Source organism: Schistocerca gregaria, chromosome 4, assembly GCF_023897955.1.
Source record: "Schistocerca gregaria isolate iqSchGreg1 chromosome 4, iqSchGreg1.2, whole genome shotgun sequence".
Taxonomy (NCBI): Eukaryota; Metazoa; Arthropoda; class Insecta; order Orthoptera; family Acrididae; genus Schistocerca; species Schistocerca gregaria.
The window spans coordinates 149,004,765-149,019,593 of record NC_064923.1 but is presented as its reverse complement, the minus strand read 5'-3'; the positions used below and the strand labels follow the sequence as shown (position 1 = coordinate 149,019,593).

The following is a 14,829-nucleotide window of genomic DNA, read 5'->3' as shown; positions in this document are numbered from 1 at the left end:
TGACGTTCCTGTGCGGTGCAAATAGGACGGAGGAAACTCGGAAGATAGGGAAGTAAGATACAGACGCGGGAGCGCCATCGGCGGCTCTGTCGGTGTTTGTGCCCTACGGCACGCGCGCGCTATCTCCACTCTGGGCTGCATTAACAGTATTGGGCCGAGGACGGGAACGGCTGCAGCCTCATCTCCTTATGCCGAAGACGCCGCACTCCCTTCTGTCGCAATTAACAGTAATGCACCACACGTCCAGAGGCTGTTCCTTCTACCTGTCGTCTATACCCCTACGTATCGACGCCTTTTATGTTGTCCGTACTCTATACGCGAATCACACTTTGTATCTTGGCCTCCATAGCGGAAAGCCCGACATTTTATCATCTGTGGTTTTTCCATTTGCCTGAAGAGTTACGTGTCTCCAGTAGCACGAGGAGCGGATCTTCCAAGTCTGTGGGGACGTTTATCTTTGAAGGGATTACATGGTTATCCGCACAAATAAGAGAAACTAAAGCGAATGATACATCCGGAATATATTCGGTGACTGTTGGATGTGTCCGTACAGATAATGCTGGAAATAATCGACAAGTTACGTAACATTTGTCACTCAGACCAATATTCAGGCCGTGCGGTTCTAGGGGCTACAGTCTGGAGCCGAGCAGGTTCGAATCCTGCCTCGGGCATGGATGTGTGTGATGTCCTTAGGTTAGTTAGGTTTAATTAGTTCTAAGTTCTAGGCGACTGATGACCTCAGAAGTTAAGTCGTATGGTGCTCAGAGCCATTTGAACAATTTGAACCAATATTCACAGAGCTACACTGCTTTCCGTAGCTCACGTACGACGAATTCCAAGATCAGAAAACTGATATATGCGTAGAATGATCACAGTATAAAATTTCGTGGACTTGCTTCGACTAAATGAAGCACAGGGGCCGCAAAATGTATGTAAAGCTTCAATAGCGAACCAAACGAAAGAGGCTCTTAGCTTTGGAGACACTGTATTTCTGTGGGCTTGGCTAGTAGCTCTACACTGTGATTGCCTTCCAGTTAATGTGGCCTTCGTTTCCTAGTCAGCACAGGCGAGGATGTCACTCAACTGGCTGATTGTTCCGACATCTGCGAACTGCTGTATTGTTCCGGCCACTGGCAGTTTCTGAAGGCCGTTGATATAAACCAGGGGCAGCCAAAAACACTGCCCGCATGTCAGTCTCTGTTGCCCGAGTGCTCACTTCCGCCTCTGCCTCGCCACGCTGTCTGAGCAGAAAGCGGGGGAAGGGAGAGGAAACTGCGAAAGTACAGCGTGCCGCTTTGTTTCATATTTCATTTTTCTCAACAACACAGACCACCACCAAACGAATTTATAGTATTATTTAATTAATTTTGGCGTGCTGAGGACGTAATCAAATGTATATCTGGCACAAACTGCCTGTATACCGGCAGGTGAGACAGCTTACAGACTTTCATCACTCAGGTTGCCACGTCATCATGACTTAGTTATATAATCAGAAACAGTCTTTTATGCACATATGTTGATCGAAACATTGATATCACTTTTGCAACCTCAATATGGAACCCCGAAAACTCTTCCTGAGGAAAACAGCATAAAATTCCAGGATAGTTTTAACGTAAAATAGAATTTGTCTTTTAAATGGGAATTACACTACAGATCGACCAGTTTCTTCTGCAGATTCATAGGTGTGTTTCAACTGAAAAGGCAAAAATCGCTCGAAAATATGTGTAATCGTCCCTTTGTCCTCAAACGTTTAGAACGCAATCCCTGTAATTCTTTCGACGCCACAATGGAGTGTTCAAATTTCGCTTTTCCTGTATTGCCAGTGAGGTATAAGAAATGAATGGTGCTCCTCATGAGAAGATGTCTGTTTTACAATGTAATTTTCTTGTTAAATGCATTCACTTCCGCTACGTTGCTTCTCGCCTTGCAACGTCTAACTGAGGGCAGTCTGCAGTCAATTCTATTTAAAATGCAAGCTCTGCAATCCATTCTGGTTGTTCTTATTTCCATCCTTGCTTTTCTTTTTCCTTAATAAATTCAATAAAACAGTGCGTCTTAAATCGAAAACTAGCTCCAGACATGTGCCTTGACCAACCCAACGTACTTTGCATTAACATGTAACGTCTCACTTAGATCAAAAACTGTTGCAACTGACGATGTAATAATGCATGCGACTTCAGAAAATTTACTACTTACCCCACCTATTCCATCACAATGTTCATGCCTAAGTATTTAACAGAAAGTGCGTGCGATTGCAATACTTTTTAGCTGTTTCATCGACAATTAACTCTTTAAATTCTTTCTGCATGGTCTTGTAATTTGCGGTATCCGTCGATTATGCGACTATGTAACAGATATTGAGAGCTCTCATCCTTCTCCTCTATGATTCCCATTCAGTTTTAAAGGTTTGCGACGATAGATCGCTAGCTTCCTCTTTTTGTGACTTCCTCTTTAACAGGAAACAAATAGCGAAAAAATGGTTCAAATGTCTCTGAGCACTATGGGACTAAACGTCTGAGGTCATCAGTCCCCTAGACCTTAGAACTACTTAAACCTAACTAACCTAAGGACATCACACACATCCATGCCCGAGGCAGGATTCGAACCTGCGACCGTAGCAGCAGCGCGGTTCCAGACTGAAGCGCCTAGAACCGGACGGTCACAGCGGCCAGCATAGATGAGTTCCCTCTATAGTTATAAATAACAGAAGGCGTTTCATATTGTTAAATACGGCCTCTGTTTTGATAAATGAAACGGATTAATAATCATTTTCTATGTGCGACCCCTCCTGTGTCAAATACAGACCCACGGTTGCTCAGTGATAGTGATAATTTGAAGTTAGCTGGTTTAAAATGCTGTTCCTTTCGCTTTACAGTCCAGAACTAAGAAACTCTCTAAGTATATTTTTACAGAAAAAAAATAAAGCGTAAGCGTGCTTCATGTGCCGTTTCGAGGGCTGGGGAGGAATGGAGGACACCACACTTTCTTGTCTCCAGTGTTTTATAAATAGCTTATTCGAAAGGCGCTTCTTTTGCACAGGCGCTTCTATCTTTCAATAGGTGACATAAAAGATTTTAAATATTGAGTAATTGTAACTACTGCACTATAAGCAAAAACTAGCCACTTCTTAACTTGTTTAACGTTACTAAGAATTATTTTCCTAACTGCGCTATCCCCCTAATACGCTGTGGTTCGCATGAGTCAAGAGAGCAGCCGTATTAACTGTTTAATCTTGGGAAATCCGTATGCGACGGGTATGAAAGTTGAGATTTTGCTACGAAAGCAACGCTACACAAAACTAACATAAGCAAACTGCCGACGCCCCAGTCTGCTCGTGTTATCTGTCCATAACAGAGGAAACCGAGACAGACTTGCCCAAAGATCTTGACAAAAACGTGCACCACCAGCTGGAAAAAAATTTTTGCTCAAAATCTAAAAAAAAAAGCATTGTTATCAAGGAAGCATAAAAGAAACTACAGTCAACACTCGATAATTTCAAACTCTTAGTAATTCGAAATTTTTTCCCAATTCGTTGAAAATGACTTGATAAATTGAAAAAAAAAAGAAATCAATGCGTTTTGGTTTCCTCGTAACTTGACGTTGTGTGGTGAGGGCCTCTCGACAACACTTTGTAATTTAAATCCCTCACGATCTAGAACTTGAAGCCCCCTCCTCTTCTGATTACAAGCTCGGACCAACTGTAGTTTGTTTCTCCGACCTGTTTCCCGTTCAGTCTGCAGTCTGCTTTCTAACTGTGTAGTAGTCAATTCTTGTTTCCTGAAACTGTGAAACACTATGAATGTTAGAAGGAAGAAGTGTTTTTCAGTTAATGAAAAAGCTTGTTACTGAAGGTGTAGAAAGTGGATTTTCCAAAAAAAGATGATGTTGCAAAAAAGTTCGTTATTTTAACAGGTCCAGGTGTAGATAATTTAAAAAAGTAAAGATCGTTTCACCGGAAATGTCTTTCACACAGGGAGAAACATGAACTAGAGCGATTTTCACGTCTTGAGGAATGCTTGCTTAAATTGATAAATCAGTGCAGAGGACGAAACGTTTCCGTGGATGGTTTCATGTTGCAGAAGACGCCAAATGTTTTGCTCAGTCTGTCGTGACAGAAGGATTTGCGGCAAGTCAGAAATGATTCTCAAATGCCAAAAAATACCACGCCATGATGTTAAAAAATCGGCGGACAGAGTGCCAGCGTGGGAAGTCTCCTTTGTATTGAACGCAACACATTCAGCACAGATGAAAGCGGACATTTTATATGAATGTCTTCCTGATCGCACCTTAGCATTCTAACACGAAAAGTGTCTCTGAGGAAAATTGAGCAAGAACAGAGTAGCTGTTCTATCCTGTAAGGTGACGGCTCTCAGGAGTTGCAACTACTGATAGTAGGGAAATCTGCGAAACCACACTCCTTCAAGGAAACAAAGTCGCTTCCTACAAGTTACCTCGAACGAAAAAACCGTGGATGACTACAGAATTGTTTAATGAATCGATGACGTCGGAAGCATTGACAAGACAAAGGAGGAACACAGAATTCTACCGTTTTTGGACAACTGCACAATACATAAAACTCACCATCATTGGATGACGCAAAATTGATTCTTTCCCCACCCAATACATCAAGATTGAAACCGCTAAAATAGGGCATAACACAAAATTTTAAAATTCTCCACCGCGGAGAAAGTGTTTCACTTGCGCTGGATAGCACTGAAAAAAGTGAGAAGGCGAACAAAACAGTTTTGACCGCTGTAACAATGATTGATAAGGCCTGGAAAAATGCCAGCCCCACAATTATTTATAGCAGTTCCGGGAAGTGCAGGTTTCTAATGCAAAAGGAAAGCGTGCAACAGCGACCAGAGTCGGGAGAATTAAAGAATTCCCTCTCGCCAGTTGCGGCGAGTTAATCTTTTTGAGGATTTAGTTCATGTTGACGATGACATCGGTGTCCATGGTGTTCCAATCGATGCCGAACTGTTGGCCTGTCAGGATAAGGACGAGGAAGATAACAAAGAACAGCCGCCAACTCCAGTCGCATGGAGCGAGGCAATGCTATCTGTTCCGACCTCAGAACGAAAACGAGTGATGATTTTTTCTGAGCTCTCACCATCATCGAAAATTCACTAGACCAGGGCTTCTCATAGTGTGGTCCGCGAACCCCTTAGGGGTCCGCCGGTTCTTTCTAGGGCGTCCGCGGTCACCCTTCACCAAATCGTGTAAAATAATGAGTAAAATTATGGAATAAAAATGTGAAAATCAAATTCATCACTTTTTTTTCTTGTGAAAAACATGTGTACTTTTACTTCAGGTCGTATTCCCAAGCAGCCTTTGCGATTACCATGTGAGAACGCATACACAATTTAGCGCCGGAGAATGCGGCTTCTCTGATCGACTGTTTCGCAACATTACAGGGGTCGTTTGTGCACCGGCTCACAGCGGTAGATGTGGTATCTTTTACGCATGCGCGGAGCGAGCTTTGACCACCAATCACAGCGCTCACTGGCATGTATGCGGCCCCAGGCATCATTAAATGTTAAACCTGCTTTGTCAGTGCACTACCTATTTCATAAGTCGATTTTTGGCCTTCAAATTTTTTTCATCCATCTCTAAACCAAAGACTATTGATACTTTTTTTGGGGTGGGGGAGGGGGGGGGGGGGTCAGTGGGAACATGGAACTTGCATTAAAAAGCTTACACTTCCCATGGGTTTCGTTCTGAAATTTGCAGTTACTGTGCTCTTGACTGCTAGGGGTCCGCCACGGATTTTTGACTGAAGAAGGGGTCCACCAGCTGAAAAGGTTGGGATGCCCTGCACTAGAGAATACCAGATACAAGTCGCTCTCTCGAAAGAAAATCGGCGACTATTTTTCAAAATGACGTGTAACACTTTCACTGGTATGTTTTTCATATACTGTATGTAGACCGTGCGTATTATTTTGCACATTATTAAAATAAATATGAACTTAATAAAATTTACTGTGAATCAAACTCTTGTATATTTGAAATTTTCCTCCGTCCCTCTCGATTGTTTGAATTCTCGGTAATTTGAACTTCTTCCGTGGTCCCTTTAGTTCCAAATCATCGAGCGACGTACCGCGACCGCGTTATGAGTTAATTGTATTCCGAAAGCGCGGAGCTTCTTCCTCCCTGTTCCGTTGTATTTTCAGCGAGGACGACCGGTTTATTCGGAGAGCCACGATGGGTGCGGGACACGCGAGTAAAGTTGCAGCAGTGCGCTCGCCCGGTCGAGCAAATAGAACAAGGCTGTTTACGACTCGGTCTTTTTTCTTTTTCTTTTTTACTCAGAAATACTTCGTGCGACGGCGGAAGCGGCCGAACTTCCGTGACATACATTCCGCATAAGTCTGCCTAAAGATCACAATCACGCCACGCTACGAGCACTGCTTCGGTTTCTGCGTGCTTACTGTCGTCTTCAGGGCCCGGCGTTGTCTACATCGCACGACGTATTTTTGCAACAGTTAGCACAAAAATGATTGCTGTGAACAATTCGCGAGAAAAGTTGATATGAAATTTGAGTTTCTGATAGGTGTAAGAGCAGCTATTCCATTGCTAATGCAGCTAGTTAGTACGTCTTTTGGAGATTTGAGTGACAGAAAATCCTGGACAAGTATTTACAATGGACGGCTAACTCGTGCCAGCACGTTCTCTCTGCATCGAGGGCAGTGGTTCACATTTTGATTAGTTGTGTGAGCAGCTGAGTCCACTTCACTGCTTTATATTTGCAAATAACAATAAGTAAAGCGATCCAAAAATTTGAATCAATAACGGTTTTAAGTTCTTTTAACGCTCTTAAGTCTCATAAAACTCTCTCTTTCGTTCAGTTTCCGTACTCGTTTAGAAACATCCTCAATAAATGAAAGACAGTGTATTTCCGCAGTTGCAGAAAATAAAAAACGTAAATCAAGTCGCAATGAATGATTATTGTCGCCTGGGTTCTGGGGCTGTCCTCGGTTCCTTTAGATTTTAGACTGTTGGCTGAATTGTTGAAAACAGCCAGTCAGCCTCTTGCACAAGGCTGAAGCATGCACGCCTAATTATTTGGAGCGTCGTTTCCAGAACCGATGGTGGTCTGGAACGTAGAGGAAGCCTAAAGCAGGGGCTCAGACGTAGTTGCGTCGCTCTCGGATGCGAATTTCTCGACGCTCGCTATCGGGTGGAGTGTTGTATAGCTCCCTTCAGTAGTTTAGGCGTCGAGGGGGAGATCAGTGCTTAACGTCCCGTCGACAACGAGGTCATTAGAGACGAACCACAAGCTCGGATTAGGAATGGATGAAGCAGGAAAGCGGATGGGCACTTTCGGAGGAACTATCCCGGCATTTGCCTTAAGTGGGGGAAATCGCGGGAAACCTAAATAAGGATGGCCGCGGACGTGGATTCAAACGCTCGTTCTCCCGAATGCGAGTCCAGTGTGCTGACCATTCCGTTACGCTGCTCGGTTAGTTCATGCACGCGATACGTAAGGGAAGCGACTAATCGGGTAGCAGGAGTACATGTGGCGTGCACATGGGGCTTTTCTGTGTTAGAGAAACACCTGTATAGAATCAGCAACGAACTATTAAAATAATTAATATTTCAGTACTATTATAATATTAAAGACGTAAATGTTACAGTGACAATAATAATTTCGTGTGGCTCAATTTCTTAGTGCAAGTATTTCAGTTGGAGGACATTTCGGCGACTAGCAATCCCCTAGTAATCCAACTGGGGAAAGAGGGTCCATAGTTCAACGTAGAATTGGAACCACGTGTCATTTCTGGTATACCTACACAGCAGTGACTGGTGATACCAGGTTAAAGGCGAACTGAAAAATCCGCGGTCCGACCGGGATTCGGTCCCGCTATCTTTCGATCTCCAGGCTCGCGCTAAATCAGCGCTGGACCTCCAGGCCCGACGTTGTACATATTCCATTAAACTGTAGGCACCCTTTCCCCGGATGGATAACTAGGGTATCACAGTGATACGCAAGCAGCCCAACTGGCGCACAGTTGGAACACTAGCATCAAACCACTGAGCCAGTGTTATGGTAAGAAATAACAATCAAAATGGAGCTGCAAATACAAAACTCAGGAAAAGTATCAGAATGCCTAGCGAATTAAGCAGTGACAATTCGATTCTCTTTACATAATTGTTTGCGAGCGACCATTTGGCACCTATAGTGGTTAAAGAAAATACTTATCAGTACTTCTTAAAGTTACTCTAGGGGAGTAATTGTAAAGACGTGTCGTAGCAGAGCCAGATTTTCTTGAAATGCTTACAGAAACGCAACCTTTCGAAGCATTATGCTGCGAAAGGGTTGCGGAGCGTGAACTGAGCGTGGGAACTGTGAGCCCATAACAGCTGTACTTGACTTGCTGAAAGAGTGCTTGTCGATTAGAGGACTGTACTGGATTAGTAAATATAGCAGGCACATCGGGACTGAATAGATAAATGTTGTGGACATGCTACGACTGACCCAAGGAAAGCAGTTCCTGTAATCAACTCAATTTCGAACGGTCGTGCTGTAAGCTTCCGTAAGTTTGGATGGTCCTTCCAAAGAAGTGATCATATAACTGAAGTGTGGTGTGTATCAATCTGTCATATGGCCCAAACAAATGGCACAACGTGCTCGTTGTCTTGGATACCGATGAGATCGCATACAAACCCACCCCTTGTCGCCGTATCAGACAGAACGTCTTTGATAGTCTCCAGCCACTGTTACACAAATTAGGATTAATATTACATCCAGAGTGGCAATTAGAAACCCGTTTCAACACGCACTTATTTAAGTACAAGACGATATTCTGAAGATATTGGTTTTAAAATTTATTGGTTTCTGTCATGTAACCAACAGCTATTAACTCAAATCTTCCATCGATCCATCCTATATACACAGAAGAGCCAAAAAATTATGACCACTATCCGCTGCGATATTGGATCCCGTCTGATTCCGTTGCGAGTTGTTGGCACGGTAAGTAAAATATACAGAGTGATTCCGTGATGATGTCAGAAACTTTCACGGCTGATGGAGAAGGTTAAAGTATCAATTTGAAGTAAGAGAACCTGGTCTTGAAAGGGTCGGGTCGAAAAGTTATAAGCGAAAATCGTTTTGGTACCTCTGATAGCAGACCTCTTCTGCTGCAAGTTCTTTGCTTTCCATATTTTGGGAAGAGGTAGTACTGACCAATAGATGAAAAAAAGTCCACTAAACAAGAGCTCTAAAGAGCACATAGTAAGAGCTATGAGCGCTTATGCAGTATAAGAGATGCTTCAAAGTAACGAAGATGTGCAGGTGCTCATAGCTCTCAAGGTATACACTTTTGAGCCCACGTCTACGGGACTTTTTTTCCTTGTTTTGGTCCGTACTAGCCTCCTCCCAAAATGTGGAGAGCACAGAGCTTGCAGTAGAACAGGTCCAATGTCACAGGTATTAGAACGGTTATAACCTTAGACTCGTTCGTTTCCAGACCATGGTCCTTTACCTCAGCCTGGCACATTTACCCTTCTCCGTCATGCTAAAATGTTTGTACTTTTATGATCGGCACCTGAGAACGAGCATCACAGAAGCGGCGAGCTGATCGGTCGTTCACAAGCTACTGTGAAGAGCATCCATGGGAGGTGGCTGAAGGACGGTGGAACCGCGAGCAGGAGACAAGGTGTGGGACGATCACACCTCAACACAACACGTGGATGTCGGGCTCGTTACATACATGACAGCACAGTATAAAGCTGGTGCAGGCACACAGAACACTATTGAACAATTGGCTGCAAGAACATGTTCCAGTGAGCACGAGATTGTCTAGGTTGGACAGTAGATCAACAGAAATGTGACGTCTGGTCAGACGAATCACATTTCTTATTACACCAGGTCGATGGTCGTGTCCGCATGCGAAGAGGTTGTCAAAATATGCACCGGGCCACTGACGCAGCCAGTATTATGTTATAGGGGACATTCACTTGAGTTGACATGGGAACTGTGGTAGTAATCGAAGGCAGCTGCAGACTACGTTCACATTATTGCGGACCACCTGCATCCTTCGTATTTATGACCGATGGCATTCGCGTCTTCCAGCACGATAAGTGTCCAAGTCACAGTGTCAGAATCGGGCTTCAGTGGCTCGAGGTGCAAGATGATGATAAACTTACGCTGCTTTCTCTGCCACCAAATTCGCCTGATACAGCTGGGACGTCACTGGTAGCCAACTCTGCACCCTAAAAACAACAGGCCGTAATTCAAAAGGAATTGCGAGACTTTTGCGTTTATGACTCGTGACACATACCTATGAACACTTAATACCGATATGTCCCATCATCCATGCCACGCAGAAACACTCACGTAATTAGGTGGTGGTCATAAGGTTTTGGCACATTAATGTATATCATATAAATCAAGCGTCGGCAAGTAAATGTTACTAGGGCCCGGATGCTTTTATAAAATTTTATCAAGGTCCAGAGAAAAACGAAAAAAATTCAAATAAAGGTAAATTTTCGTTTGTCAAAATGACTTTATTTATGGTTGCTAATATTATAGATGTAGATAGGTTTTTAATTTTTATTTCTATTCTTAAAAATATTATAAGAGAGAGGTTAGCAAATGAATGCGAAGAACTACATATTCGGTCTTGAGTCAATTTCTTAAAGTTCATTTCTTGGGGCAGCAAGTTAAGCGAAGTGTGTCATCACGGTGGGTGTTCGTTAACCCTGAACGATATTTATGTTTAAAAAAATTCATTTTTGAGAAAGTTGTTTCACACACTTACTGGAGCCAAACATAATACTCGTTCAAAAAAACTAGTTGTTTTTTTTTCTAATTTGTAAGCATTTCCGAAACCTTATCCCAAAATTTCTGTATCGTTGAAAAGTCTTCGAATCTTTCTGCAAATGTTTTGCCAAAATTTGATTTTTTTCTTTTTTTGATTCATCAGTCTTCTGACTGGTTTGATGGCCCGCCACAGATTCCCCTCTGTGCCAACCTCTTCATCTCATAGTAGACGTTGCAACTTACCTCCTCAATTATTTGCTGGGTGTATTCCAAACTCCGTTTTCCTCTTCAGTTTCTACCTTCTACAGCTCCCTCTAGTACCATGGAAGTTATTCTCTGATGTCCTAACAGACGTCCTATCATCTTGTCCCTTTTTTTGTTAGTATAGGCCTATCAGTCCACCTAACTTTCAACATTCTTTTGTAACACTACATCTAAAATGCTTCGATTCTCTTCTTTTCTGATTTTCCCACAGTACATGTCTTACTTTCATACAATGGTGTGCTCCAAACGTACATTCTCAGAAATTTCTTCCTCAAATCAAGCCCTTTGTTTGATACTAGTAGACTTCTCTTGGCCAGGAATTCCCTTTTTGCCAGTGCCAGTCTGCTTTTGATGTCCTCTTTGCTCCGACTGTCTTGGGTTATTTTGCTGCCTAGGTAGCAGAATTCCTTAACTTCATCTACTTCGTGACCATCAATCCTGATGTTAAGTTTCTCGGTGTTTTCGTTTCTGCTACTTCTCGTTACTTCCGTCTATCTTCGATGTACTCTCAATCCACAATATGTACTCATTAGACTGTTCATTCCATGCAGCAGACCCGTAATTCTTATTCACACGTGAATAGTCGTTTTGTTGCCATTTCCCCCAATGATTGTAGAAATCCTGATGGAATGTTGCCTGTCCTATCGTAAGTCTTCCAAAGCACTTTTAAATTCTGATTCTAATACTGGTCTCCCTATCTTTTCTATATAGATTCCTATTTCTTCTCCTATCACATCAGACAAGTCTTCCCCACCTATTTGCTCTCTCTCTCTCTCTCTCTCTCTGCATTTAAAACAGACGATTTTCCATTGAACTCTTAATGTTATCACCCTTACTTTTAACCTCACCAAAGGTTCGTTCGGCTTTTCCATATGCTGAGTCAGTCCTTCTGACAACCATTTCATTTTCGGTCTCTTCACATTTTTCCTGCAACCATTTCCTGTTAGCTTACCTGCACTTCCTGTTTATTTCATTTCTAAGTGACTTGCATTTCTGTGTTCCTGAATTTCCATGAACATTTTGTACGTCCTTCTTTCATGCATCAACTGAAGTATTTCTCCACTACTAAATTGTGACTCGAGCCTTTATCTGCCCCAGGGTAAACATTACAATCCAATGTCTGGTATCGGAATCTCTGATGTAATCCAACTGAAATCTTTTTGTATCTCCCGGCCTTTTCGATGTATACCTCCTCCTCTAGTGATACTTGAACTGTGTATTCGCTATTAATAGCTGAAATTTGTTGTAGACCTCAATTAGTCTTTCTCCTCTTTAATTCCTAGTACCAGGCCCATACTCTTTTCATCTATTACTCCCCTTACAACCGCATTCCAATCCCTCATGACTTATTAGATTTTTACCTCCCTTTACATACTGAATTACCCGTCCACCATCCTTGTATACTTTATCTCTTCGTCTTCGGCTTGCGACGTCGGCGTGTACACGTGAACTGTTGTTGTCGGTGTTGGTTTGTTGTCGATTCTGGTGAGAACAACCCTATCAAAAGTGTTCACAGTAAGTCACTCGCTGCCATTCCTTGCTATTCATAACGAATCTTACCCCCGTTATTTCATTTTTTACTGTTTCTGTTATTAGCCTACACTCATGTAACCAGAAATTCTTGTGTTCTTTCCATTTCAAGTCACTGAACCCCACTATATCTAGATTGAGCCTTGGCATTTCCCTTTTCAAATTTCTAGCTCTTGACATTCCACGCCCCGACTGGTAGAACATTGCTCTTTCGTAGAATATTTAGTCTTTTTCTCATGATCACCTCCCCCTTGGCATTCCCTTCCCGGATATGCGAATGGGAGACTTTTCCGGAATCTTTTGCCAGTGGAGAGATCATTATGCCACTTTTTCATTACAGAGCACATTTGCTGTGGATATACGTTAAGTGGTATCCATTGCCTTCTGCCTCTTCATGTCGTTGATCATTGCCGATTCTTCCGCCTCTAGGGACAGTTTCCCACCCCAAGGGCAACAGAGTGCCCTGAGCGTCTCTTCGCTCCTCCGCCCACTTTGGCAAGGCCGTTGGCACAATGTGGGCGAGTTCTTATCCCGGAAGTCTTCAGCCGCCATTGCCGACGATTTATATTCAAAATTTAAGCGTTAGCGGGATTCGAACCCGGGACAGAGAAAATAATCGAAGACACTACACCAAAACATGGGTATAATCCGAAATTTGATATGAAACATAAAAAGTTTACAGTGTTCATTTCGGGATACTTCATTTTATATTCAAGTATTTTTGCAAAGTGAATAAATTCCTGATTTCCAGTATCTTTTTTAAACATACCTATCTTTCCTATAAAAGTAGGCTCCCTTTCTATCGTATAGTCCTGTTTCGTTGTAACTCAGTGTTGAGCACATTAAAAAATACTTTAGAATATTTTTAGGAAACGGCGGGGCTGCTCGGTTGTTCGCGTACTATTTTCGTGAGGATCTATGGAAAGATAGAGGTTTGCTTGCTCTATAAAGCAGAGCAGGCGCTGATATGTGGGAGAACTAACGACAGAGCACAGTGCTGGTGTAGACACAAGTGGTTCGTAGCACACCGCTCAGCACACATTGTTGAACATGGGGCTCTGCAGCAGATGACCCTTGTTCGGCAGCGACATCGTTAGTTACGATTGCAGTGAGCGCAGGACCATCGCGATTGGATCGTGGATTAAAGAGAACATTTATTGTTAATCCAGATCGATGGTCGTGTCCGGATACGCTGTCACCCCAGCCGAACGGCTCCTCGAAACATGCGACGTGCAACAGACGTAGTTCGTTGAAGGCAGTATTGTGCTCTGATGACATCCATTTGGGCATCCATGGGACCTGTGGCAGTAATCAAAGGCACTATGACTACATGAACGTTACTGTGGACTACCAGCATCCCTTTATGAGTGATGTCTTTCCTGATGTTTATAGTATCTTCCCAGAGGTCAACTGTCCGTCTCACAAGCTCAAATTCGTGTTGCACTGGCTTGAGTACCATGCTAATGAACTTCGTCGATGTCTTGTCCACCAAATTCGCCTGATTTGAACCCGATGAAACACATATGGGACGATACCTGGTGACAGTTCTACACTACCGGACCGTTATTTACAAACTGCCGGACCGTTATTTACGGAAAATGCGTGATCTGGGCTTAGATACCTGGCGCCATATTCCTCCAGAAAACTATTAAAGCCTTATTGAATTCATCTCATGCAGAATCGCTGCTGCACTGCCTTAAAACCGTGGACTTATTCGCTCTAAGCACGTGGTGGGACTGGTTCGTCTTGGTCCTAATTTCTGCTGCGGTCGCATGAAAATCATTGATGCAACTAGAGTGGCGGTTAAAGAGATAAGGAACCATCTGTTGGAAAGGGGACTACGAAGAGATGCGTCGCTTAGCCGGCTTCCTTTCAAACTGTATCACCGTGATTGCCTTGTGCGGTGGGGAGACGGAAAGCTCAATAGCTCTCAATGAATTGTGCAAAACCATGTTTAGCGGCTAGAACAAAGCGTGCATTGGGATCAGTGATGTTGATGTGTTAGTTTGGCGTCGGACAACAAAGCAGCAACTACCGGCTGGTTTTAGGCAGTGAGACCATTTCCTGGCATCCTGGTGCGGGGACTCATAGGGTACCATTGCTCTTACACCTGCGGTATCTGTTGCGAGAACATTCCACAGTACAGGTTAGATGCAAAGTCAATTTTTTCACCGTTTTTAGAATGTGTGGACGGAGTCCGAGTACAAAATTCTCGAGATACCAACGCGCTCGTCGAGATATTTGTGAACATCTGCACACGTTCACTTAGCTTT

General features: G+C 43.2%; 1 protein-coding gene across 1 annotated transcript in view; it reads right to left on the bottom strand.

Annotated features, from left to right (window-relative positions):
* The window catches only part of LOC126365953 (translational regulator orb2), a 1,712,650-nt gene that overhangs the window by 458,525 nt on the left and 1,239,296 nt on the right, over window positions 1-14,829 (bottom strand). The window lies entirely within an intron of this gene.